Source organism: Cetorhinus maximus, chromosome 22 (assembly GCF_964194155.1).
Source record: "Cetorhinus maximus chromosome 22, sCetMax3.hap1.1, whole genome shotgun sequence".
In the NCBI taxonomy this organism is placed as follows: Eukaryota; Metazoa; Chordata; class Chondrichthyes; order Lamniformes; family Cetorhinidae; genus Cetorhinus; species Cetorhinus maximus.
This window is the reverse complement of record NC_135900.1, coordinates 24,814,076-24,838,323: the sequence shown is the minus strand read 5'-3', so window position 1 is coordinate 24,838,323 and position 24,248 is coordinate 24,814,076. Positions and strand designations below refer to the sequence as shown.

Genomic DNA, 24,248 nt, shown 5'->3' with positions numbered 1-24,248 from the left:
ATAGCTGGATCACAAAGGAGGGTGATGCCTATGGTAATGGAGCAGCCTATAGAAGTGTTTTCAACAGACGTGTTACAGAAGGGCATCTTGGATTGTTTCCAGGATGTGTGATAACATGATCACAGGCACACAAGTTGAAACAAGAAAAACAAGAAGGGCAGGCTATTCAAAGGCAAGAAAAAGGCATTGAAATCCAATTAGCTGGCAATGTGTTTGTTAACGTTGTTCAGGAGGAAATACTACAGGACAATTCAGCTGAAGTGTTTAACTCAAGGAGGTTAGTGGAGTGACAGAAAAATGATTTGCAATTAAAACAGTTACATCAGGCAGCTTACTCAGAAACAGAAGCAAAATGTATTCCAGTATGTTATTACCTTAAGGGTGATATTTCAATGAGAAAATGGAGGCTGGATCATGTCTCAGCAAATGAAAGCTGGAGTGAGGTACATCAGAATGTTATCCCATTAGGGTATAGAAATGAGATTCTGAGAATTGCTCACGAAACTCCAACGAGGGGATATTTAGGAATTAGAAAGACACAGGCAAAAGTACAGAAACATTTTTATTGGCCAGGGTTGCATAGGGATGTTGTCAAATTCTGTAGAACATGTCACACATGTCAGGTAAGAGGAAAATCACAAGCAGTGATTAAGCCGGCGCCTTTAATCCCAATACCAGTATTTGAAGAACCTTTTACTAGGGTCATGATTGATTGTGTAGGACCCCTCCCTAAGACTAAAAGTGGAAAACAGCACTTACTGACAATAATGGATGTGTCTACCGGGTTTCTTGAAGCGATACCTTTAAGAAATATTACAACTAAGAAGATTGTGGAAGAGTTAACTAATTTTTTTTTTTACAAGATACAGTTTACCTAAAGAAATACAATCAGATAAGGGTTCAAATCTTATGTCACAGCTGTTTAAGGAAGTAATGAACAGTTTGGGGATAAAACAATTTAAGTCAACAGCTTATCATCCGGAGTCACAACAGGCTTTGGAAAGATGGAATCAACCTTTAAAAAAACTATGATGAGAGTGTACTATCAGAGTTATCAACAGGGTTAGGATAGGGGAATTCCATTCTTGTTATTTGCTATTGGATATACTCCTAATGCATCGACTGGTCTTAACTGTTTTGAACTAGTTTATGGTCATGCGGTAAGGGGACCACTGAAATTGATTTATGAGAAATTTTTGGGTCAAAATTTGGAAACTATTCTCCTGGATTATGTATCAAATTTCAGGGAAAAATTGAACAGAGCATGTGAGATGTCAGGGAATATTTAAAGATGTCACAGCAAGTAATGAAAAGGAAGGCAGTTAAGAAAGCGACAGCTCACAGTTTTGTTTCTGGAGAGAAAGTGCTGGTTCTATTACCAGTATTAAGTAATTCATTAAATGCAAGGTGTAGTGGACCTTACAAGGTTGAAAATAAATTACGTTAAGTAAATTATTTAATAAATACTTCAGATAGAAGAAAGAAGCAGAGGGTGTTTCATGGAAATATGCTTAAAAAGTACTTTGACAGGGAAGAGGACCAAGGGGAGGTGTTAGTGGTGGAAAATGATGAGAAAGAGGTGGAAATACAGGACTCTGAAATTGATTTTCCTCTAATCAAATTGGATAATGAGGGGGCGCTTCAAAATTTAAATGAAATATTGAGTTACCTTCCAAACAAGTGTCAAAGTGATTTGGAAAAGCTTTTGCAGTCACATAAACCTATTTACAGGAATAAACGGGGAAGACAGATTTAGCTTTACATGATGTGTCTGTACAGGTTTCCTTCTCAATAAGGCAACATCCTTATAGATTAAATCCAGCAAAGTTATCACAAATAGAGAAAGAAATTGATTTCATGCTTCAAAATGATATAATTGAGTCTAGTTGCAGTAACTGGATTTCGCCTATTGTGCTGGTACCAAAACCAGATGGAACACAAAGACTGTGTGTGGACTATCGAAAGGTGAATGCGATGAAAAAAGTGGATTTATATCCTCTATCATGGTTGGAGGATTGTATTGAGAAAGTGGGACAATCAAAGTCTATCACAAAGAATGACTGGCTCAAAGGATATTGGCAGGTACTGTTGTTGGAGAGACCAAACTGGAGATATTGTTGGACATACAGACTGTTGTGATGCCAAATGTATTATATCACTTTAATGTCATGCTATTTGGTATGAAGAATGCACCTTCGACATTTCAAAGACTCAAACAAAGTACTTGCAGGTCTAAGCAACATGCTGTTTATATTGATGATCTGATAGTTTTCAGTCAGGTGTGGGAGGAGCATTTACCACATCTGGAAGAATTATTTTCTCAATTACAAGCAGCTAATTTGGTGATGAGCTTGGCTAAAAGCGAATTTGCACAAGTGCAAGTTACATATCTAGGCCATACCATTGGGCATGGCAAGGTGGCTCCAAGAGATGCGAAAGTCAAGGCCATCATGGATTTCCCAATGCCTACAACAAAATGAGAAGTTTTCAGGTTTCTGGGCATGAGTGGGTTTTACTGGAAATTTGTACCAAACTTTAGCAGTGTGGTTGTTCCACTGACTGAGCTATTAAAAAAGAACAATAAGTTGCAATAGACACTGAAATGTCAGAAGGCATTCGATAGTTTGAAAACTATTAACTACCACACCAGTTTTAGCAGTACCCAATTATGCCAAGCAATTTAAGTTGGCCGTTGACACAAGTGACATAGGTATTGGGGCCGTATTGTTACAAGAAAATGACACTGGAATTGAAAAATCCATAGGATATTTTTCATGGAAGTTAAAAGCACAACAGAGAAGATATTCAACGATTGAAAAGGAGATGTTGGATTTGGTGTTAGCATTGCAGCATTTTGAAATCTATGTTGCAAACAATTCATCAGAAACAATTGTTTATACAGACCACAATCCTTTGAAATTTTTGGACAAATTTTGAGACAAAAGTGCAAGGCTTTTCAGGTGGAGTCTATTATTACAGCCATTTAATCTAAGGATTATACATGTTGCTGGTAGAGAAAATCTGATCGCAGATGTGTTATCAAGAGTTTGAAGCTTAAAGGGAAGATTGGACATTTAAAAAAAAGCCTGGACACTGAACTGGAATGATTTCTGTTGATACCAAGGACTTGTGTATATATATATTATGTTAATGCATGCATCTGGTAATGTAATAGTGTAGTAAGTATAGGAGATAGTGTGAGATAGGTTATTAAAAATGAAGCCGTCTTTTAAAATTTTGATGGTTTGTTTTTTGATAGGGAGGGGGATGTCATGAAGAAATATTAAAATCTATAATATTATTGGAAATTACTGCTAAATTGGAACTGTAGTGGGGTCTATGTCTATGTGTGTGTCTATGTGTGTCTTAATTGGATTAAAGACAGCTTGTCTGGGTTCTTTGACGTATAGTAGCTTTGAGATGTTAGTTAGATAAACATAAGGAGGAGAAGGTAAAGTGTAAATTTGCATTTGTTGAATAAGCCATTCAAAAGAATTGGTAAAATTTTGCACCTAGCTGGGTGATGCTAAGCACTGTGTTTATATTACTAATAAAATTGGTGGAATGAAAGGATATTAGTGTTAGTAGAGGTAAAATTAAAAACCTAATAATACAATGGAAAATTTACATTCAAAGGGGAAGCTAGGTATAAACAGAAACGGGTTTGTGTGTGTAATTCAGAGGCATTTAAGATCTAACCAGCCTGTAAGCCTACAACTTTGTCTGCAAAGGAACCAAATTACAAGGAACCTCATTTTAAATTTGTAAGGTCAAATGTGTTTTGCCTGGTGTTTTTTTAAAGTCTATGGCCAGAATATTACCCTGAGCATGTGGGTGTGTACCCGGCACGCCCGAGCGTGAAATGACGTGCAATGATGTTGGGCATGCCTCCCGACATCATTGTACAGTCTCGTGATGTTTCATTCAGCCGGCACACGCCGGAGTTGGCTGCGCAACCGCCGATAATTAAAAGGCCTATTCAGGCAATTAACAACCTCATTAACTTGAAATTTCCTCTGCCCGTCCAACCAAATGGCTGGCGGGCAGGTGAAAAGGCCAAGCGGCCTTTACATTTTTTAGGAAACCTCATCCACAAGTGGGATGAGGTTTCCTAAAGCTAATACGCATTAAATAAAAGTTTCAGTTTGGAATTAAAACTATGTCCCAGGGGGCATGTTTTACTTAATTTTTACTGTCTTTATTAATTAAAAAAAAAATTGCTTCAATCTCCCTGAGGCAGCTCCGTGCGTCAGGGAAATTGAAGTGGTCTTTTGCGCGCATGCGCGAACTGCATGTCAGGCCCAGCTCTCCATCCTCCCCCCCACCCACACAGGCAGCGCTCAATGCTGCTGCTTGCAATCCACGCAAGGTGGGCCTTAATTGTCCCACCCACGTGAAATCGCAGTGCGAAGCCGATCATAGATGGTGGTTGGCTTCCCGACTGTCCCTGCCCACCCCTGCCGAGCCTGCCCAAAGAGGGAAATATTCTGGCCTATGGGTTATTGGTGCCTTGGTGAAGATTTACCTGGGAGTGATTAATTTGGGGATTTGTTTAAAAGTTATTATGGTAGTAATTTGTAAACATGTGTATATGTTTAATTTGTTGTAAATTAATAAATGTTTAATTTAGTTTTATATTAAAAACCTCGAGGCTTGGTGGTTTTATTCCTGAATTCATAGCTGCATTTCAAACGTACCAATTGAAAATATAGGTTATGACAGTTGTTCAAGTTTCTCTCTGAGATTTAAACAGCTTAGCCTTTACCAACTGCTGTGTCATAACAGGCACCCAGAACTGTACACAATACTCCAGCTGAGGTCTAACTAGTATCTTATATAAACTCAGCATAATCTCCCTGCTCTTGTACTCTACGCCCCCATTAATAAAACCCAGGATTCTCTATGCTTTATTAGCTGCTTTCTCCACCTGTCCTGCCACCTTCAGTGATCTATGCACATATACACCAAGGTCCCTCTGCTCCTGCATACCCTTAAGAATTGTACCCCTTATTTGATATTGTCCCTCCATGTTCTTCCTACCAAAATGCAACACCTCACACTTCTCCTTATTGAACTTCATTTGCCACCTATCTGCCCACTCCACCAACTTGAAGCCGTCCGTGTCCATATGCAGCAACACCTGGACGACATTCAGCTTGGGCTGATAAGTGGAAAATGACATTAACACCACACAAGTGCTAAGCAATGGCCATCTCAAACAAGACAGAATCTAACCATCTCCCCTTGACATTTAATGGCATTACCATTGCTGAATCCCCTGCTATCAACATCCTGTGGGTTCTCATTGACCAGAAGTTGAATTGGACCAGGTATATAAATATAATGGCTCAAGAGAAGGTCACAGAGGCTGCAAATTTTGCAGTGAGTATCTAACCTCCTGACTCCCCAAAGCCTGTCCACCATCGACAAGGCAGAAGTCAGGAGTGTGATGCAATACGCTCCACTTGCCTGGATGAGTGTGGCTCCAATGACACTCAAGATGTTCAATACCATCCAGGACAAAGTAACCTGCTTGATCAGCATCTCATCCACCAACCTAAACATTCATTCTCTTCACCACTGGTGCAGAGGGGCAGCAGTGTCTACCATACTCATCAAGCCTCCTTCGACAGCACCTTCTAAGCCTGAAACCTCTACCACCTAGAGGGCAAGGGCAGCAGACACATGAGAACACCACCTGCACGTTGCCCTCCAAGCCACACACCATCCTAACTTGGAATTATATCGCTGTTCCTTCACTGTTGCATGATCAAAATCCTGGAATGCCATCCCTAATATTACGGTAGATGCATCTGCCGCAAGGACTGCTCTGAAGCTAATTTAGCTTCGAGTTGCTGTTTCTAGTCCACTTTGTAAAATTTGCCTTTCCTCAAATGAGAATTTTTACCCCTCGTCTACTTTTGTCCTTCTCAATAATTATGCTAAATCTAATTGAATTATGATCACTATCACTAAAATGCCGTCCCCGATACCCCTTTCACCTGCCCAGCTTCATTCCCTTATTTGCCTTATTGACTCGACTCCTTACATTGGTAGTGCTTAATGGTATTTACTTCAATCTCCGTTGTTGTCTAATTTTTGTCTTCAGTATTCAACTTTGTTTATCTCCCCTCTATATTTACATTCAGGTTGCATCTCCCTGCCAAGCTAGTTTAAACCCTTCCTAAAAGACCTAGCGAATGCACTTGCCATGATACTGGCCCAAGCCCTGTTGAGATGTGTGGTAAAGTGGAGTGCCATGTACATTTAAGATAATGTAGGCAGTTGATCATGTGACTGTATTGACCAATTGCTACACAGCGTGGGATTCTTGGGTAACTGTGAGACTAGAGCTGGAGGTGATTGAAGAAGCACACATGGTGTTAGTGCTCTGTTCTTAGTTCCAATAAATTACAAGTGTTTTAAATATCAAGGGCGCAATTAGCGTTCGCTAGACAAAGCACACTTGATAATCAAAAACATAAAACTGGCGATGAAGATAAACCAGATCAATTGACGGCAATCAAGAAAGCCGCAGTAAGCCAGCAACATTACTTCGCCACTATCTTGAAAGCTGTTTGAAAGTGCAGTCTCCTTAGTCATCGTGTATGCTGCGGTTTGGGCATCATGAACCATTCAACCCCGTTTCTAATGGCTGGTCTTATTACGTCAAACACCCAGCGTTCTTCTTTATTGCTAACGACATTGCAGGGGAGGACAAGAAGAGGGCAATTCTTTTGTCCACATGCAGGAACAAAACGTATGGGCTGATCCGCAGCCTCACATCACCCAACATCCCTGATACGAAGACATTTGACGAGTTAGTAAACATTGTAAAAATACACCTGAAGCCAAAGCCCTCAGTCACTGTGTGGCATCTAAATTCAATTTGAGGAATAGGTTTCCAGGAGAGACAATCGCTGGCTATGTAGCTGCTTTAAAGGAATTAATGGAATATTGAGAGTTCAGAACTTCAATTAATGACATGTTGAGAGACCGATTGATGTGCGGAATTGGGGTCGATGCTATTCAAAAGCGATTGCTATCTGAAACTAATCTAGACTTCAGTAAGGCACTAGAATTGGATACAGCCATGGAGAGCGCTGTTAGAGACTTGGAGGCGATAAAAGATACACAAAATGGCGCCGTTCATCTTGTAGGGCGGGAAGAACCGGTACCAAAAGGTGCGAAATCATCGGACTCCTCGGAAAGGTGGGGAACACCCATAATGTATGAATCATTGAAGAACAACAGTACTACAGTGAAAATCAACAACATTAATGAGAGAAATGCATCCAGGCAGCCTGCAGACAATCGACAATTCAGAAATATTGAATGCATTTTCTGCCACCACAATGGTCACATAATGCGGCAGTGTCAAGATAGGCCAAGACAGCGTTTTAAAAACAAAGGTAGAAACCGTGAAATCTGTCTCATTGAAAAACCAGATGAAACAGAATTTGACATCTATTTATTATACAACCTAAAAGTGGGTGGAGCTGAGCCAATCCAGGTAGTCATTAGAGTCGATGAACAACCCATCAAGATGGAGGTCAATACTGGGGCACTAATATCTGCCATAAGAGAACATACTTTCAGATACTTGAATAAAGGAGTCTATCCTTTAAGTTTGGAAGAATCAGACACTAAATTAAAAACATATACGGGCGAAGAAATAAAAGTGAAAGGGATATGTCAAGTCCTAGTGCAGTATGGGGATCAGTCTGCAAATTTACCCCTTATAGTAGTAGCTGGGGCGGGCTCCAGTTTAATTGGTCGCAACTGGCTCAATAAGATTAAATTGCAGTGGGCTAAGATTTTTCAAATCAGAAGGAGAAATTTACAGGAATTGCTCCAAAAGTACACTCCCATTTTCAGTGACGAGCTGGGAAGGATTCGTGGGCTACAAGCCAAAATTCACGTAGACCCTAACGCAAACTCCAGATTTATCAGAGCCAGACCGGTCCCTTATGCTCTATGGGGCAAGGCTGGGACTGAGATAATCAGGCTGGAAAAGTTGCTTATCTTACAACCGGTGCAATTTTCTGAGTGGGCGGCACCCTTAGCACTCGTACTGAAGCCAGACCACAGTATTCGCTTATGTGGTGACTATTAAGTTAACTGTAAACAGAGTGGCCAAACTTGATAGAGACCTGATACCGAAGATTGATGAATTATATTTGAAATTGGCAGGGGGCATCACATATTCAAAACTCGACATGAGCCACACCTACCAGCAAGTAGAGTTGGAGGAAGACTCCAGGGAATTCATGACCATCAATACACATCAAGGATTGTATCAATATACTTGACTACCCTTTGGCGTCTTATCGGTGTGTGCTATTTTCCAGCATACCGTGGAAAACCTGCTTAAGGGACTGCCCCAAGTCATTGTTTATCTGGATGATATCTTAGTCACTGGACGAACTGACGAAGAACACTTAGCTAATTTGGAGGAGGTGCTGAAACGCTTCTCATAAGTGGGGGTGTGCTTGAAGCAAGAAAATGTATTTTCCAAGCCAAAGAGGTAGTTTACTTAGCCCATAAGGTCAATGCGCAGGGCCTGCATCCCATAGAAGAAAAGGTCAAGGCTATTTGCGAGGCACCTGCACTGAGAAATACTACAGAACTAAAGGCCTTCTTAGGCATGATAAACTATTATGGGCGATTTCTCCCAAATCTATCAACTGTACTAACTCTGTTATACGCATTGCTTAAGAAAAACCATAAATGGATTTGGCAAGCTCCGCACCAGGATGTGTTTCTGAAGGTAAAGCAATTGTTAAGATCATTGGCCCTGCTGGCCCACTTTGACCCAAAGAAAGAATTGATTTTAACTCGGATTACATCCCCTTATGGAGTAGGGGCTGTACTTTCACATTGGATGGCGGATGGATCCGAATGACCCATTGGTTATGCATCTCACACGTTCAGTGTTGCAGGGCAATGGTATTCTCAAATTGAGAAGAAAGGCTTGTCTGTTGTGTTTCATGTTCGGAAATTCCATCAATACCTCCATAGTCACCATTTTCACTTTATATCTGACCACAAGCCTCTGATAGGATTATTTGGGGAGGATAAGGCAATACCCCCCATTACATCTGCTCACATCCAGAGGTGGGCACTGATATTGGCTACTTACGAATATACTTTTATTCACCATTCGGGAAGCCAGATCGCACATGCTGACGTGCTGAGCCACCTCTCACTGCCAGGTAACAACGTGAAGGTTCCAATTCCCCAGGAACTTGTCTGAGTACTACAGTTTTTGGATTCCTCCCCTATCCAGGCCAAACAAATCCGTGAGTGAACAAGCTGAGATCCACTTTTACCTCATGTCGGGGAGCAGGTCTTGAATGGATGATCAGGCGAGCCAAAGTCTGATGACATGAAGCACTATTTAAATCGCAGATATGAGCTCATCTGGCAGGATGGCATATTGCTCTGGGGAGCAAGGGTTATTGTGTCCCGAAAGGTGAAGGCCATTACTGGCCGAATTACATAGCACTCACCCTCGCATTAGTAGGATGAAGATGCTTGCGCGCAGCTACTTGTGGTGGCCAAGGATGGACATGGACATTGGAACCCTAGTCAAAAGTTATCTTCAATGCCAGCAGGTACAAAAGCTACCCCCCTTAGCTCCATTGTACCCCTGGGAATGGCCAGGGTGGTCATGGGTGCCCCTCCATGTTGACTACATGGGGCCCTTCTTGGGCACGATGTTCCTTTTACTAATAGATGCCTACTCCAAGTGGATGGATGTCTATGAAGTCCGTTCACCCACGTCTGCTGCCGCCATAGACCGTTTGTGACAGAGTTTCACAGTGCATGGGTTACCAGAGGTGCTCATGTCAGACAACGGGATGACATTTACTAGTGGAGTTCCACAGGTTTACAACACTCAATGGAAAAACTCATATCAAAACCTTGTCTTACCACCCTGCCTCTAATGGTTTGGCTGAGCGGGCGGTCTAAACTTTCAAGTCTGGGATGAAAAAGCTGGACAGGGATTCCATCAGCACCAGATTGTCACGGTTCCTGTTTGCCTACTGGACGATGCCACACACATCGGTATTGCCCCCACTGAATTACTAATGAAGAGACGTCTCTGCACCTGTCTAACTGTTATCAGGCCGAATTTAGGGGAGAGGGTGGAGAGAGGCCAAAAGACCCAGAAGGCTAGGCATGATGGCCATAACCATGAATGAAACGGTGGGAGACACAGTTCTCGCGAAGGATTTTGGAGATGGGCCCAATTGGCTATTAGGCGAAGTGAGCGCTGTGACAGGACCTCTCTCCTATAATGTGTCGGTAAACGGCCGAATAATTAGATGACACGTGGATCACCTCTGGAGAAGAGAGACAGTCCCACAAGAAGGAATGCCTTCATCATTATGTTTCAGTCTGTACCGCACGTGGAAGAAATGTCACACAATTTGGAAGTACCGGTGGGGCCTGTTGGACCTGAGAGGGTTGAAGACACAAACTTGCCCACTTCCACCAAAAAGCCTGGTGGGCAGTTGACCCCTGAGAAAGGGGTCTCGGAAAAACCAGCGGAGACATTTGCGCTACGATGCTCGACACGTCTGAGGAAGCCTCCTGAGAGATTTAGCTTGTAAATAGCTATTCATGTAAATAATTGGAATGTTGCGATGCTTGAAAATTGTACTTTCAAGTAAAGGGGGAGGGATGTGGTAAAGTGGAGTGCTATGTACCTTTAAGAGAATGTAGTTAGTTGACCATGTGATTGCATTGACAAATCGCTACACAGCGCTGGCTTCTTGGATAAATGTAAGTCTAGAGCTGGTGGTGATTGAAGGAGCACACACGGGGGAGGATTTTTTCCTCATCAGCTGTGACTCTGTCACATGAGTGGCAACATGTTATTAATTAAATTTTTAAAATTTGGTTTTATTTTTATTTGCTGTTGGAAACGTCATCCCGCCTATGGATGAGGTTTCCTAAAAAATGCAAAGGTCGCTTGGCCTTTTCGTCTACCTGCCAACCGTAAGGTTGGATGGGCAGCGAAAAATTTCCCTCAATTAACTTTTTAATGACCTTAATAGGCCTTTTAATTGTCAGTGGGCACGCGCCGACTCCGGCTCTGTCTGCCCACTGAAATATTGCTCAATGAAGTCGGGACGCTCACCCGACGTCATTGTGTGTCATTTTATGCTGAGTCAGGTCAGGTACGCGCCCGCCTGCCAAGCTAAAAATTCTCCCCATGGTGTTAGCGCTCTGTTCTTAGTTCCAATAAACTACCCGTGTTTGTTCAGTTAATTGGTCTCTCTGCCTGTATTGTTTCAAGCACCAACTAATGTGCTAATATCAAGGGCAAAGCTGGCGTTCGCTGGACAAAGTGAACCTGATAACCAAAAACATAAAAGTATGCAAACCGTCTGGCTTGTACCTCTCCACAACAGCTCCCAATGCCCCAGGAATCTAAAACCCCCCTCCTGCATCATTTCTCCAGTGACACATTCATTTGCGCTTTCCTTCAATTTCTGTACTCACTGGCTCACTGCACCTTCTGTACTCACTCATGGATCTGTGGCTAATCTGGTCCTGCTTATTAATTTTCTATTATAAATTTCTACCTATGTCAGTGGTAAACATATAGATGATGGGGGGAGAGGGAGAGCGGCGTGGAGTTTGGAGAGAGAGAAAGCCCATAAAGAAGCATGCAGTTCAGAAAGAGGGAGAGCCCATAAACCAGCAGGGTTTGGAGAGAGAGAGAGAACCCAGAAAACGGCATGGAGTTCAGAGAGAGGGAGAACCCATAAAGCAATGTGGAGTTCAGAGACAGAGAGAGAGCCCAAAAAGCAGCGCAGAGAGAGAGACAGTGTCCATAAAGCAGTGCAGAGTTTGCAGGGAGGGAGGGAGCCCATAAACCAGTGCAGAGTTTGGAGAGAGAGAGCCCAAAAAGCAATGTGGAGTTTGGAGAGAGAGAGAGAGAGAGCCCATAAAACAGTGCGGAGTTTGGAGAGAGAGCCCATCAGGCAGTACGGAGTTCAGAGAGGGAAACCTCATGAAAGAGGGAGAGTCCATAAAGCAGCGTGGAGTTCAGAGACAGGGAGTGAGAGAGAAAGAGCCCATAAAGTGGCACGGAGTTCAGAGAGAGAAAGCCCCTAAAGCAGCGTGGAGTTTATGGAGCGGGAGAGCCCATAAAACAGCACAGAATTCAGAGAGAGAGGGAAAGCCAATAAAGCACAGTGGAGTTCAGAGAAAGGCAGAGCTCATAAAGCAGCGTGGAGTACCGAGAGAGAGCCCATAAAGCAGCATGGAGTTCGAAAAGAGAGAGCCCATAAAGCAGCGCAGAGTCTGGATAGAGAGATGGCCCATAAAGCAATGCAGAAGTCAGAGAGAGAGAGAGAGAGAGAGAGAGCCCATAAAGCAGTGTGCCCTCAGCTTGAAGGAAAACAACTGTGACATCACAGGAAACTAGTAAGTTGATTGGCCGATAAATGCTTGGTGTAAGGAGTAGCGTGCAGGCAGCTTAGGACACCAGAGTCAAGGTAGATCTATAAATAAAAATAACTAAAACTTTAAAATAATATAAATAAAATAATTAAAATAATTACATAAAACACATACCTGTGTAATTGAGAAATGTATAACTTTTAGTTGTAGGTGGTGCTAGCATTTAATAAGCACAGTACATTGTGGTATACATAGTAATTATTCTAAATTAATTAAGAAAGTATTTCAATTAAATTAACTAAATAACACAAGTAACAATGGCAGGGCAGGTGTCATGTTGCAGCTTTTGGACACCAAGGCAATCCAGGGCAAACACATCTGCAAAAAGTATAAGGAGCTAGAGGAATTCCGGATCAGGGTTATTGATCTGAAAGCCGAAATGCAGACACTGTGCATCATAATGGAAGGGGAGAAATACCTGGACACTTTGTTCCAGAAGATGGTCGCACCTCTTAGGTTAGGGTCGCCTGTTTTGTTTAGCGGTGAGGGAAAGGAGGATGTGATTGTGAGTGAGGCAGGTAAAGAGACCGAGCAGACTGGAGTGGAGGAGCCTCAGACTTTGCAATCGTCAAACGGGTTTGAGGTGCTCACAGCCTATGTGGATGAAAGCGAGGTCTGCAATGTGGTTGAGCAGGTTGGCCATGACACCATGGTACAGGAAACTGTTCAAGTGGAGGGAGCAAACAGGGATGTAGTGGTACTGAGGGACAGTATAGTGAGGAGGGGTGACACTGTTCTCTGTAGCAAAGAGAGAGGGTCCAGAAGGCTGCGTTGCCTGCCTGGTGCGAGGGTTTGGGGCATCTGCTCAGTGCTGGAGAGGAACTTACAGTGGGAGAGGGGAGGATCCAGTTGTTGTGGTACATGTAGGTACCAATGACATAGGCAGGGCAAGGAAAGAGTCTTTGCGTAGTCATTATGAGGATCTAGGTACCAAATTAAGAAGAAGAACCTCAAAGGTAATAATCTCTGGATTATTAGCTGAGCCAGCTGCAGTGGGGAGGAAGTAGTGTAGTGGTGTTGCTCTGGGGACCCAGGTTCGAATCCCACCATGGCAGATGGTGAAATTTGAATTCAATAAAAATCTGGAATTAAAGGTCTAATGATGGCCACGAAACCATCGTTCATCAACGATTGTCATCAAAACCCATCTGGGAAAGAAATCTGTTGTCTTTATCTGGTCTGGCCTACATGTGACCCTTAAACATGCTCTGAAATGGTTTAGCAAGCCACTCAGCTGTATCAAACCGCTAAAAAGTCTCGAAGGAATTAAACCAGATGGACCGGCTGGCATCAACCAAGGCACCGGAAACAACAACAGCAAACTCAGCCCTGTTGACCCTGCAAATTCCTCCTTACTAACATATGGGGGCTTGTGCCGAATTTGGGAGAGCTGTCTCACCGGCTAGTCAAAGAATAGCCTGACATAGTCATACTCACGGAATCATACCTGACAGGCAATGGTCCCAGACATCACCATCACTATCCCTGGTATGTCCTGTCCCACTGGCAGGAAAGACCCAACAGAGGTGGCGGCACAGTCAGGACAGAGTTGCTCTGGGAGTCCTTAACATCGACTCTGGCCCCCATGAAGTCTCAAGGCACCAGGTCAAACATGGGCAAGGAAACTTCTTGCTGATTACCACATTCCACCCACAGCTGATGAATCAGTGCTCCTTCATGTTGAACAACACTTGGAGGAAGCACTGAGGGCGGCAAGGGCGCAGAATGTACTCTGGGGACTTCAATGTCCATCAGCAAGCTGGCTGAGTCCGAAAGGAATAGCTGCTAGACTGGGTCTGCAGCAGGTGGTGAGGGAACCAACAAGCGGGAAATACACACTTGACCTTATCCTCACCAATCTGCCTGCCGCAGATGCATCTTTCCATGACAGTATCGGTAGGAGTGACCACTGCACAGTCATTGTGGAGACAAAGTCCCGTCTTTTTTTCACATTAAGAATACCCTCCATCGTGTTGTGTGGCACTACCACCATGCTAAATGGGATAGATTTCGAACAAATCTAGCAACTCAAGACTGGACAACCATGAGGCGCTGTGGGCTATCAGCAATAGCAGAATTATACTCAACCACAATCTGTAACCTCAAGGCTGGGAATATTCCCCACTTTGCCATTACCACCAAGCCTGGGGATCAACTCTGGTTCAATGAAGAGTGCAGGAGGGCATGCCAGGAGCAGCACCAGGCATACCTAAAAATGAGATGTCAACCTGGTGAAGCTACAATACAGGACTACTTGCATGCCAAACAGCATAAGCAGCAAATGATAGACAGAGCTAAGCGATTCCACAACCAACAAATTAGACCTAAGCTCTGCAGTCCTGCCACATCCAGCCATGAATGGTGGTGGGACAATTAAACAACTCATTGGAGGGGGAGGCTCCACAAATATCCTCATCCTCAATAGTGGGGGAGCCCAGAACATTAGTGCAAAAGATAAGGCCGAAGCTTTTGATACAATCTTCAGACAGAAATCCTGAGTGGATGATCCATCTCGTCCTCCTCCAGAGGTCCCCAGCATCACAGATGCCAGTTTTCAGCCAATTCAATTCACTCCACGTTATATCAAGAAATGGCTGAAGGTACTGGATGCTGCAAAGGCTATGGGCCCTGACAATATTCCGCCAACTGTACTGAAGACTTGTGCTCCAGAACTTGCCACGCCCCTAGCCAAGCTGTTCCAGTACAGCTGTAACACTGGCATCTACTCTGCAATGTTTAAAATTGCCCAGGTATGTCCTGTACACAAAAAGCAGTATAAATCCAACCCGGTAAATTACTGCCCTGTCAGTCTGCTCTCCATCATCAGTAAAGTGATGGAAGGGGTTATCAAGTGGCACTTGCTTAACAATAACCTGCTCACTGACACTCAGTTTCGGTTCGGCCAGGGCACTCAGCTCCCGACCTCATTACAGCCTTGGCTCAAACATGGACAAAAGACCCGAACTCCAGCTGTGAGGTGAGAGTGTCTGCCCTTGACCTCAAGACTGCATATGACAGAGTGTGGAGTCAAGGAGCCCTAGCAAAACTGGAGTCAATGGGAATCAGGGGGAAAACTCTCTGCTGGTTGGCGTCATACCTAGCAGAGAGGAAGATGGTTGTGGTCAAGATTGAAGATGGTCTCAGCTCCAGGATATCACTGCAGGAGTTCCTCAGGGTAATGTCCTGGGCCCAATCACCTACAGCTACATCATCAATGACCGTCCTTTCATCATATGGTTAGTTGTGGCTCAAAGACTGGTGTGGGAGAAGTGGGATCCAGTACAGCCACCAGTACTGGGGAAAGTTGGGGCTCTACCGTTGGGACAATCTACACCTGAACTATGCTGGGGCAAGTGTTCTTGCAAATGAGAGAAATAGAATAGTTAGTATGCAGGTGCAGCAAGTAATTAGCAAAGCTAATGAATGTTACTGTTTATTGCAAGGGAAATTGAATACAAGAGTAAGGAGGTTATGCTTCAGTTATACAGGGCATTGGTGAGACCACATCTGGAGTACCGTGTACAGTATTGGTCTCCTTAGGCCTGAACTATATCTACTCACAGAAGGCGCCCAACTTCACTAAAATTATGGGGAGGTTTAAACAGCCCACCCCCACAATGGATCCGGCAAGGGAGGGATTTTTGCATGAGGACTAACTGCCCACACCCTTATCCCATGCAGCAAAAAATAGTCGGAAATGGGAATGGGTGTACCTACACCACATGGACTACATTGGTTCAAGAAAGCAGCTCGCCACCACCTTCGAAGGGCAATTAGGGATGGGCAATAAATGTTGGCCTACCCAGTGACGCCCATATCCCATAAATGAATAAAAAAAGTACCTGCAGAAGTCTCTGGAACGAGGTGTCATTCGGGAGTCACTGAATACATATGCCTCCCCCATAGTCCTCATGAGGAAAAAAGACGGAAAACTGAGGATGTGTGTTAATTACTAGGCACTCAACGCAAAGACTCATAAGGATGCTTACCTCCTACCTAAGATTGCGGAAGGATTTCAAGCCGTTAAAGGTCTTCGGTATTTTGAAGTTTTGATTTGGCCACGGTTATAACCAGCTACTCATTGCTGAAGAAGACATTGAAAATATGGCATTCTGAGTGGGCACTGGAGGACTTTACAAATACATAAGAATTCCACTGGGGCTTTGTAATGCCCCAGCCACCTTCATGTGTGTAACTTTTGGTGACCTAAATTTCTAGTCCTTCCTTGTGTATCTGAACGATATACTCATCTTCGGCTCTACATTCGAAGAGACTCTTGAAAGATTAGATGCCGTCTTAGCCCACTTGTTGAAGCTTAACGTGAAACCAAGGAAATAGCAACATTTCGGACAAAAGTATGGTACCTTGGGCACTTTGTCACCAGGGAAGACATAATTCCTGACAATGAGAGTATCCGAGCGCTATGGGAGTGCCACCAGCCTAAGATGGAGAGGGAACAGTGTTGTCAGGCTGGCGACATTGGAGGTTTGTGCAAGGTTATGCCCCACTTCATCACTGGCTGAGGAAACCAGAAAATGACAATGTTGCGGGTGGTGGGGGGGTCAGAGGTGGGGGTGGGGGGAGGATGCACGAGGCATGATACTTAACAAACTATCACAGGGAGATAGGTCCCAGAATGTGATGACTCTTTTTGCACTCTCAATACGTACATTGAATTTTTTGACATGTACTGGGGGAGGTAATCGGCCCTCGATGTCCTGACTTCCGGCATCAGACTTTAGAATGGGGGTGGAGGTAGGGCCTCACTCACTATGGTGCATTCCCTGTGGGGCACTAAGTCCACACCAGCAGAGGTTGTCAGCCTGGAAGGACGCTGGCCAGAGGATCCAGTCAACCCTGGGGGCTCTCCTCAGAACAGGAGCTGAAGTCCTTAGGAAAGCCAGAGGTGGGGTGTGAGCCTGGAGCATGGGCTGGAGAAGATGGAGGGACCAGAAGCCTCATGGTGAGAGAGAGAGAGAGAGACAGAGCTGTAGCCAGGAGCTGAAGCAGCAGGTCAAACCTGGGGCTGAGATCTGGAGCATCAGCCATGAATATTCTCTCTTAATAGTTTGTTCCTTGAAATTAAGCTTTTCCTTGAGAATTTATACAGTTTTGATGCTGGTGAAATAAAGGAACTTTGTTTTTCTTTAACCTTTGTGCAGTTTATGTGCTTGAATTCCTCATTACATTTGTTGTCAGGAGTGGGATTCCAAAGGCTTCAGGTCATGGCGGACGAGATGGAAAGACGCTTGGCCAAGATGGAGCAGATGGCTGAAGGGTTGGATCCGTCCCTCGAATCGACCAGGGACACACAGCTGAAGGATGCCTAGCTGAAGCGGTGAGGGATGGAACCATCTGAATGGAGTTGAAGAGGCTGAATTGTGACAAACCCCAATTGCCCTCTTTGATGCGTGGGACTACATAATCTGGATCATGGGAAAAGACAGGACTCCTAAGATCAGGAAAGAGTCCACCATCAGGGAGTTGACTGTTGGTGTGGACAGTGATGTAGACCTCAGGCTGAGGAAGCAAGTGGAACAGATTGCTGCACAACAAGTGCAAATCCAGCCCTTGCTGTCCTATTTCCACGACAAGCCTTTTGGCTGATCCCGCCCAAGAGATAATCCAAAGAGGTACTGGAATTGTAATGGGGCTGGACACTTCAAATGAGACTATGCTCAACAACTACAGCTACCATGGATGTCAGGCACAGAGACCCCATCCAGAACTTCCCCTTCTCAACAGGCATTAAATCATTTGGTCCTCCTGCTGAGAGCCATGCAGGGGCGAGGTTCTTTCGGGAAGATTTGTGAGAAATTTGGCACGGTCGAAGCATTGTGCCTAATTGACACCAGAGCAGAAGTGTCAACTGTTACTCACCAGTTCTTCTGAGAGCATCTTGCTGAAGGATTGACATCTCTCCCCTCCTCTGAATCTCCATTTTGCAAGAGTCGGACATCCCTTATCATGTCTGCTTTAAGCTCGCCCTGTCAGTCCTGAATCACATTTTTCATAACCTGGTGTTTCTGGTGGTTCATGACCCGATCAATACTCCATTGGAAGCAAAGAAGTTGAGAATACCTGCAGTGTTAGGGTTGAATGTGGTAAGAGACATCCGGGTATCCTTGCAAAGCATGTATGATGACCAGTATGAGCAGCAGTTTGAGCTGCCACTACCATTTGGTTTAACTCTGGGAGTCGCCCTCGTCACTGTGGGAGAAAAGGGTAGGGTATTCATGCACATCACCAATTTCAGTGACAAAGATGTTTATCTCTAACCAAGAATGCCTGTGGGTGTCCCTAAACCTGTCATTATTGTGGAGAGTGGACCGACTGGGAAACAGTCTAACCTAATTTCTAACCTAATTTCAAAGATGGACATTGGCGAGCTGGAGCAGAATCAGAGGAGACAGCTCATTTCTATTCTCATCAAGTATGGGACAACTTTCAGTAAGGATGATAATTACATCGGGTATTGTGATCTGGTGAGTCACAGGATTGTAATGGCAGATGACTGCCCAGTAAGGATTCCTCACTGTCGGATCCACCCCATCACTGGGAGGAAGTCAGAGTTCGCTGATGATTGTACAATTTTCAGCGCCATTTGCGACTCCTCAGATCTGAAACAGTCCATGTCCAAATGAAGTAAGACCTGGACAATATCCAGGCTTGGGCTGACAAATGTCAATTAACATTCGTGCCTCACAAGTGCCAGGCAATGACCATCCACAACAAAAGAGAATCTAACCTTGACATTCAATGGCATCACCATCAATGAATCCCCCATCCTGGGGTTACCATTGACCAGAAGCTGAACTGGACTAGCCATATAAATACTGTGGCTACAAGAGCAGGTCAGAGGCTAGGAATCCTGCAGCGAGTAACTCACCATGTGATTCCCAAAAGCCTGTCCACCATCTACAAGGCACAAGTCAGGAGTGTGATGGAATACTCTCCATTCGCCTGGATGAGTGCAGTTTCAATAACACTCACAAAGCTTGACACCATCCAGGATAATGCGGCTCACTTGATTGGCACCCCATTCACAAAAATTCACTTCCTCCACCACTGACGAACAGTGGCAGCAGTGTCTACCATCTACATGATGCACTGCAGGAACTCACCAAGGCTCCTTCAACAGCACTTTCCAAACCCTAAACCACTATCATCTAGGAGGACAAGGGCAGCGTACACATGGGAACATCACTACCTAGAAATTTCCCTCCAAGCCACTCACCATCCTGGCTTGGGAATATATCACTGGTCATTCGCTGTCACCGGGTCAAAATCCTGGAACTCCCTCCTTAACACTGTGGGTGTACCTATACCACATGGACTGCAGCAGTTCAAGAAGGCAACTCATAACTACCTTCTCAAGGGCAATTAGGGATGAACAATAAATGCTGGCCTAGCCAGCAATGCCCAAATCCCGTGAGTGAATTTTCAAAAATTTGGAGGTGGTACAGCTCATCTCACTCGGCCTATCAACCTTAAGTATTATTCCAGGAATTCTCAGCATAGAGAGTCCACACCAGTGATGATATTCACCATTGCCCTTTACAAGGTATAAATGAAAGTATTAAAAAACAATAGTTTTGGCATAACAAGTCCTTGCCATTTTTCAGTTAATTCCAGTGGGCTCCCATTGGAACCCATACTTTTAGGCCACTTAAAAGACAAAAGTATGAACTTCTTTTTGAAAAAACTTGTTATCCAACTCCTATCAGTCATGGATGAGGCCCTGTATGCCCTTCAGGTGGATGTAAAAGAATTCATGGCATAATTTGAAGAGCAAATGGTCAATATCTATCACTAAATCAATATCATTTACATAGACTATATGGTCATTTATCTCAGTGTTTTTAGTGGGACCATTTTACCTGCAAATTGGCTTGCACATTTTTCCTACTGTGCAACAATTAAAAAGAAACAACAGTTACCACACATCAAAAATACTGAGCTGTGCTTTGGGATGTCCTGAGCTCATGAAATGTGCTTTATACATTAAAATTATTTTTTGAACAGAACTGTGTACTAAAAGAAATGACTAGTAGCAAAATTATTAATATAATAAAGCTACCAATAACAATTTGTAAAAGTTGTAAAAGGTAATATTTAAAGCTATTTATTCTTTTCATCCCTCCCTTTTCTTTGGACTTCCTATGCCAAATTCCATGCTTTGTTAAGAGGAAAACAACTATGGTGATCCCAAGCATCTATATTGGTGTATGACCATCCAGTTGAAGGACTGCAGCAGCTACTCAACAACAGCTTGTATTTATACAGTACTTTTAAAATAGGAAAAAAACAATCTCAAGGCACTTCACAGGGGCATTATAAACAAAAAGTTGATACCAAGCCACATTAGGAGATATTAGGTCTGAAAGGAGTGTCTTAAAAGGAGGAAAGAGAGGAAGAAAGATGGTAAGGTACAGTGAGGAAATTAAAGAGCTTAGGGCCTTGTCAACTGAAGGTATAGCTAACAATCATGGAGTAGTTAAAATCATGGATGCTCAAGAGGCCAGACTTGGAGGTCTGCGGATATCTGGGAAGGTCATAGTACTGGAAGCGATTACAGAGATTGGGAAGTGTGAGGCTAAAGAGGGATTTGAGAACAGGGATGAGAATTTTAAAATTCGAGGCATTGTTTAACTGGAAGCTAATGTAGGTCAGGGAGCACAGGAGCAATGGATGAACTATCTTGGTATGGGTTAGGACTGAGTCAGCAGAGTTTAGGCTGACCTCAAGTTTACAGAGGGTAGAATTTGTAAGGCCGGCCAGAAGTGCATTGGACAAATTTACAGCTAACAAAGGCATGGTTGATGGTTTCAGCAAGTTGAGCTAAGGTAACCCCTTAAGTGAAAGAGAAGGGTGAAAAGGGGTTGAAAGTTCAGTGGAAAAAAGAGAAAAATAGAAAAACTTTACTGTTGCCTGGTGGCAGTGATCCAGTGACACAGACTGAGGAATAACAGGAGTAGAGGGAGTGTTCAGTGTGTGTATCAGAGAAAGAAGACAGGGATCTGAAGCTCTGAGAAGAAAACTTGAAAGGCTATTGGGACAATAATTAACTGAATAATCAGTTATGGCACTCAGTAAAGTGATCAGTTTAGCTGAAATGCTACTGGAAGACTGAGTTTAGGAAACTCATTTCTTTGCTCCACAGTTGAAGAAACAGTGGATGGAATCGTCTCTGCCCACTGGTGTCAGGTGTGTTCAGCAGCATGAGCGGACAATATGGCGAGAACGCCAAAAATCAGTTTCATGACGTCATGAAACCAGTTTGCGATCATCTGCTCAGTCTGTTGATGGCGGACTGCGTTTCCCACCATCGAATGTCGGGAGCCTCATTGTAATACATTTGCATATCATTATAAGGCTAGCCCGCCGGTCTCATCCCCCCATGCTGGATCGTCCGCCCATGTCAGCGTGATTGCACGCCAACGTGTTTCACAACTGCATATAAGTGACGTGCACCTGGTGAGCTGCACTTCGCTTGGGACTTCGAGGTTTGTTTGCCTATCTTGCTTTGGGCAGCACTCACTGTCATCAGCGCCAGGCTTCACAGAAAGCACCACTGCACTTTTAGGGGGGCTCGCGAGAAGGTCTCTTACTACCAGACCAGCCATAATGCAGGGGTGGCTTTGTACAGCTGCAGGGCTAGGGCTGGTTAGGGGAAGGGGAAGAAGTGGTCTCAGGCAAAGGAAGAGGCTACAGGATGAGGGCTGTACTGAGGAAGGGGGGTATCCCAGGTTTGTGTGAGGGCACAAATTGATCTGTGCAAGTGGTCTCAAGGTGGTGAGCACTAAGGAGGCAGTCTCCAGAGCAGATGAAGACAGATGGAGATGTGAGAGTATGTGTGAAAGAGTGAGTGGTGATGTCCCTTGAGCTGGCAGTGAGTGAGATGCCAATGAATGTGTCATGGGCTTAAGTGTGTGAGTTTAGAATGATGAGATGGTTGCCTTACCCTGGTGGCATGGATGAGATAATTCATCCTCTATCTGCATTGGATGGCCAACCTCTTCTGTGCAGCATTGGCACTGATCACCACTGCCATCACCTACCAAGCCGCAGTGGTAATGTTGCTGGCCCTCCTGCGGCCAGAGCGGTAGTAAAGGACATCAAGGTGGGCCTCCACAGCATTCAAATGGTGCACAGGGGACGCGTCACTAAACTTGGGGGCTGCAGTCTTCTTGCCTTTCGGGCCATGTCTTGTTTGCAGCAGTCCTGGGCTGAAAGCACTGAGAGGTGTGCATGCAGCTGTACTTTAAATGTGGCGCCCAGCGTGATGAAGCAGTGAGGTGAATCGGAGCCTGCCCGCCATGGAAACTGTGTATTCCCTGGCAATGCATAATTAATGCGGCGGGTTTGGGATAATACGGCATGAGAAGCCTCCATTGTGGCTGGCGGGTAAAACGTTTTACCCGCCCGCTTCCGCACTTAGTGCAAATCTGGGATGATTCGGCCCAGTGAGTTTAGACTGCAATTTTTTTGGGGTGTCTTGTGGGGAGATATGAGTTGGATGAGAAGCATAAAATGAATGCTCAGGAATTCACTGGAAGAAAACCATTTGCAACTGTGCCAGTCTCATGCAAGAAGCATTTGTGTCAAGCTAGTAATAACTCTTCACTGGTTTAGGTGTCTGTAACGATATTGCTAGGGTAAAGGAATAGTGGGAATTTGAATTGCCTTCTTGGGTTTGTATTGAGACCGTTCCAACCTTTTTGTCTGATGTAATATAGTTTCCTTGTTTTAATAACTATTTTATTCTTTGCATTAAAAGTTCATCAGCAGACTCCTGTGAATTTGTTCAATAACATTTCTCCACGGTTTCTAAAACAAGAAGTTAGGCTCTATCAAGCCAGGGTTCACTCTGGGATCTGACTTTTCCAGCATTAACAGCAGATGGGATCATAACAGTGGCAGACTCAAGTCAAGAGATCAAGTTTCAAGTAGAATTAGGCAGACTTGCACGGATATGTGGTTAGATTTTGTTACAATCTCTGGAGACTGATAACTTTTAAAGAGAAATTTGAACTTCCAGTTATCAGCTGAAAGAATGACAAGTCAAGATTTCATGTTTTAAAACTTTTACTGTAACAAATAACTAAAAACACACTTGGCTAAACACTGTTTTCTTTTTGTAGGCTGCTTATACATTACACTATAGAAAAGATATTCCCTATTTAACTTTTATCATGGACATTTAAATGTCTAGGAACCAGGTTAAAATTATTCTCAGTTACTTATGGCTTGCTTCATTATTACTTTCCCAGCTGAGTAGCTTCTGGTCCCAGAACTGACTTTCACTGTAAGGGTTACACTATAGATTATTTCCCTCTAGCTCCAAGCTATGTGAATCTTCCAGCCTCCTTTAAATCCTCATGAACTTGGTCTCTTTAATCTGAGTGTAAGCTCCCATCCTTTGTGTGTGGTGAAAAATAGAGTCAGCATTTTCTCTGCTTCAGGTGCATATAGCAGGCCGCCTCCATCTCTTACTCCCTGCTTCTCAGGTGGCTACAGAGCACCCAAACAAACTGCTGGATGTTTGTAATACTCATGGATATGTAAGGAAACCTGTGACCTGATCTCAAAAATAGCTTCCTCTGCCCTCGTCCCCTGGCAAACTAGACTTGTATCTAGGTAGAATTGCTAATTATCTATATTTAACCTCAACTCCCTTCCATCTTAGCAGTAACTGGACAGTTTACAGCACAAGTGTTTACAACATGATACCTATAATACCTTTCCGAGACTTAGGGAGATTCAGG

The 24,248-nt window shown here is 43.9% G+C and overlaps 1 protein-coding gene across 1 annotated transcript in view; it reads right to left on the bottom strand.

Moving 5' to 3' along the window:
• Nucleotides 1–24,248, bottom strand: part of ppfia2 (PTPRF interacting protein alpha 2) — a 373,178-nt gene that overhangs the window by 197,132 nt on the left and 151,798 nt on the right. The window lies entirely within an intron of this gene.